Source organism: Oryx dammah, unplaced genomic scaffold (assembly GCF_014754425.2).
Source record: "Oryx dammah isolate SB20612 unplaced genomic scaffold, SCBI_Odam_1.1 HiC_scaffold_17, whole genome shotgun sequence".
Lineage (NCBI taxonomy): Eukaryota > Metazoa > Chordata > Mammalia > Artiodactyla > Bovidae > Oryx > Oryx dammah.
In genome coordinates, this window is record NW_024070201.1 from 4,258,714 (window position 1) to 4,263,510 (window position 4,797).

The following is a 4,797-nucleotide window of genomic DNA, read 5'->3' on the forward strand; positions in this document are numbered from 1 at the left end:
GGAAACAAGAGTGGGTTGCCATGCCCTCCTCCAGGGTATCTTCCTGAACCAAGGCTCGAGCTTGAGTTTCCTGCATTGTAGGTGGATTCTTTACCATCTAAGTTACCAGGGAGGTTGTGTGTGTGTGTGTGTGTGTATCTTCCATATCCATTCATTTGTCAATAGACAATTGGTTAGCAACCATGTCTTGGTTACATAGAAACAAATTATGGTCACCAAAGAGGAGATGGAAGGGAGGAGAGACAAAACTATCAGTGTGGTATTAACAGATATGATCTACTATATATTATATAAAATAGATAAGAAACAAGGATATACTATATGGCACAGAGCATTATACCCATTATCTCATAATAAGTTATAATGGAGTATAATCTTTAGAAACACTATGCTATACACCTGAAACTGACATAATATTGTAAATCAACTATATTTCATTGTAAAAAAATAATAAAATAAATGGTAGGTCAGATATAGCAGAGGATTGTGGAGCAGGGAACTCTTTACCTAATCACTCTTCTAAACAGAAGGCATGCCAATATCCATATGTTAACATGAAGATCAATACTTTAAAAAAATTTAAACTTTTTATTTTGAAATCACTGGAGACTCACATGTAGTTATAAGAAATAATACAAAGAGATCTCAGGAATTCTTTACCTGGTTTCCACAGTGGTGACATCTTGCACAGCTATAGAACAGTAACACAACTAGGATGTTGACATTAATACTGTCAAGATATGATACATTTACACCACCACACAGATTCCTCATGTAAGCTTTTGACACTGGCTTTTTAGAAAAGATCAACATTTTAATGTATTTAATCTTGATGTACATTTTTAAAGAAATTCTATTCAGTTTTTCCTTAAACCAATCATGGCATCAAATACAATTTATACTTATATTAACATTCTGCATAATTTTTTTACTAGTTTATACAGGGATAAAACACACATAGAATGAAGCCTTCTGGATTATGTTAAACAACATTATACTTCACCTTCATCAAAGTATAGACACCAGAAGGGGAAGAAGGTATGGGAGGACGGAGGGGAAGGGCAGGCACAGGCAGCAGTTATGTTACTGATCTAAACAAAATTTTCTAAACCAGATTATGCCATCAATCAAAATGGTCAAGCCAATTTAGATTTCTCAAAATCCCCAATGGGGAGAGTTATCCTATCATTATATATATATATATATATATATATATACTCTGTAAAAATCTTTCGGGCTTATGTGAAATAGATCTCCAGTCCAGGTTCAATGCATGAGACAGGGTGCTCAGGGATGGTGCACTGGGATGACCCAGAGGGATGGGATGGGGAGGCAGGTGGTAGGGGGGTTCAGGATGGGGAACACGTGTGCACCCATGGCTGATTCAGGTCAGTGCATGGCAAAAACTGTTACAATATTGTCAAGTAATTAGCCTCCAATTAAAATAAATAAATAAAATTTTAGAATAAAAATAAATAAATAAAAAACTTTCAGGCTTTTCTGTGTGCCAGGTGCACCTCAGGCCATCGTTGAAGGGTGATGGGACCGAGATCTTCATCATTACCTGCAACAGTCCCAAGTACAGACAGAAGTTGAGGACAGACGTTGTGGAAAACAGCTGCACTCCTTATCTGCAGTATATACTCCAGGAATTTCAAGACAGCCATTCAGAAGCAATCAGTTAAGAACCTGGGGTTGTTAGAAGGGTTCTGTGTGTTCTTCCCCAAGTCTATTACCCACAGAGGATTTCAACCTCTAGAAGCTATGAAGGGAACAGAAAGCTCTAGTGTCAAAAGCTTTCTTTACTCTCTTCAACCCAATCAAGTATATTGGCAAGGAAGAAAGCAACCTGCTGCTATAGACATGCCACAGAGATGACATTTCCACGTTTTGGAGGACAGCTTGGGCTCATCAGATTATTCATGGAAATGAAGAAATAAATGTCTTACGTTTTTCTGTCCTTCTTTCCATTGAAAATCCTATGGATGAAACTAAATTAGATAAAAGGGGAAAGGTTTGCACTTATCCCTGTTCCCTGGGGTGCTCCTCTCTGCTCACCTCTGCCCACGCCTCCACAACTAAATCCTCGTCTTCTCCTGCCTGGGTTATCCAGGTCACTCACGCTCTGGTTCTCTTCTAATTCAGAAAATCCTCCAGACTCTTGACCGTAAACACCCTTGCTCCTGGGGTGGTCCCGTGGGTATGAACTCTGCCATCCCTAGCGCTGCTCAGTTGGCTATACTGACTTGGAGTCTGACTACGGGATCCCATCTGGGGCTGCCCCGGAGCTGCTTTGTCAACCATACCGCGCTGTCCATAGCTGATCCTTTGCCCCCGGGCGTTCTGCTGGAACTGCTCTGATCCTAACTAGTCAGCTGTGCAGAGGACTAGCTGGTGGGAGGATAGGATGGTGGGGATGGGACTGGCATCATGAGATAGCTCCCAGGTACCTGGGGAAGGCTGGGCTCTTTGTAACCCTTCGTGCTAGATTGAGGTTGATTTGTCTCAGGGGGTTTGTTACCATCCTAAAGTCCTGCAGGCCCCGTGGTTGCCAGCTGTTGCCCATAGGCTAGGGGAGCAGACTGAGTGCCAGATGCAGACTGAGCTGCATAAGAGGCCCGGGGTGTGGGGGGTAGTAACTGTAGCCGTGGTGGCATCACAAGTCCCGGTGCCGTGCCCCTGGATGGGCGGACAACACGCCTGCGGGGACAGGCTGACGACGCACTGCGCGCCCAGGGAGAGTCTGTCCATAAAAAGTCGCATAGGTGGTCTGCACGTAGGGCGCAGTGGTCTGATCCTGAATATGGGTGACATCAGGGGGCTGTTCAAAGGGTACATAGCTTCATTGCCCATATGCCCGGGTGGTCTGGGCATATCCTTGAGTGGGGTGGCTGGTGGAAGCTCTGTAGTCCTGCTGGGCTGTGGCTGGGTTGTGGCTCCTGTAATGCATGGACTCTGTCTCCCCTTCCTTCTCTTCTCAGCGTCCTCTTCCTCCCTCACTTCCTCCTGGTGCTGCAGGCGCAGGCGTGAAACCCGCAATCCTGGGCGCTACTACTGCACCAGCCTGCAGGGGTGGAGGAAGGAGGGGTGAACCACAGCGTTCTCTGATGTTCTCTGGAGATCCCACCAGGTTGTTGTGTGTGCTGTTGGTGAATAGCATTCCACCACTTGTCCAACGAATTTCCCATTTAAGGACAAATGGGTTGTTTCCAGCTGGGAACTACTATTAGTAAAGCTGCTATAAAAATTATTTCACTGGTTATTTTCTGTGAACACATCTCTATTTCTCTACGGTAAATGCCTGGAAGTTAAAATACTGGGTCATATAGAAGCTGCACGTTTAGTTTTTAAAGAAATTCCAAAGTATTTCCCAGAGTGTCTGTGCCAGTTACATTTACACCATCAAAGTATGAGTGATCCAGGGTCTCTGCATCTTCCCCAGCATTTAGTGTTGACACTAGGTTTTTATTTAAGCCATCCTAGTGTATACTAATCGGAGAAGACGGAGGAGCCTGGTGGGCTGCAGTCCATGGGGTCGCAAAGAGTCGGACACGACTGAGCGACTTCACTTTCACTTTTCACTTTCATGCATTGGAGAAGGAAATGGCAACCCACTCCGGTGTTCTTGCCTGGAGAATCCCAGGGACGGTGGAGCCTGATGGGCTGCCATCTATGGGGTCGCACAGAGTTGGACACAACTGAAGCAACTTGGCAGCAGCAGCAGCAGTGTATATTAATACTAAGGCTTCCCAGGTGGCTCAGTGGTAAAGAATCTGCCTGCCAAGCAGAAGATATGGATTGGACCCCTGGGTTGGGAAGAGCCCCTGGAGAAGGAAATGGCAAGCCACCCCAGTATTCAAAATCCTATGGACGGAGGAGCCTGGCAGACTGCAGTTTGTGGAGTCACAAAAATGTCCCTTGCAACTAAACAATAGAAACAGTGTAAATTGATAGTTTATTGTGATTTTGAATTGCATTTCTCTGATGACCAATGACATTGGACATTTTTCCATGTGCTTATTTGCTGTCTGTATATGCTCTGTGATGAAATGTTTTTATTACTTCTGTCCATTTCAAATTGGATTGTTTGTTTTTTTGCTATTGAGTTTAGAATTTTCTTTATATATTCTAGATGAGCGTCCTTTATCAAATATGCACCTTACAATATTTTATCTGTACCTGTCTTCTCATACTATCAACAAGGTCTTTCACAGGTTCTTTAATTTTATAAAGTCAATTTTTAGTTTTTCTTTTATGGATTATGTTTTTTATGTAAAGTTTTAAAACTATTTGATCAGTCCTGGGTTTCAAAGATCTCTTGTTTTCTTCCAAACGAAAGCTTTATATTTTGTATTTAAGTCTGTGATCCATTCTGAGTTAATTTTTTTATATATATTTAGGTCAAATTTTTTTTTAATATTTTTTCTTATGGAAGTCCAATTGGTCAAATACCAGTTTGTTGAAAAAAAAAGTGTCTTTCTTCCAGTTAATTGCTTTTGCATCTTTGTCAGAAATCACTTGGAGTGGGTCTATTTCTGGGTTCCCTGTTCTGTTCTTTTGATCTATGTGTCTATCTTTCTGCCAGCATCGTACAGTTCTGATTACTGTAGCTGTATAATAATTCTTAAAATTGGGTAAATCCTTCTATTTTTCTCTTATCAAAATTGTTTTAACTGTTCTAGTTCCTTTGGGTTACCATTCTAGTTTTATTAGTTCATTGCTAAGATTTTGATCAGAGATGTACTCAATTTGTATGCCATTTGGAGACAGTTGACACCTTTACTATATTAAGTCTTC

At 42.1% G+C, this 4,797-nt stretch overlaps 1 pseudogene; it reads right to left on the minus strand.

Moving 5' to 3' along the window:
• Window positions 1–1,490: 1,490 nt before the first annotated feature.
• On the minus strand, window positions 1,491–2,950 carry LOC120876078 (annotated as a pseudogene).
• Between the last annotated feature and the right edge of the window lie 1,847 nt (window positions 2,951–4,797).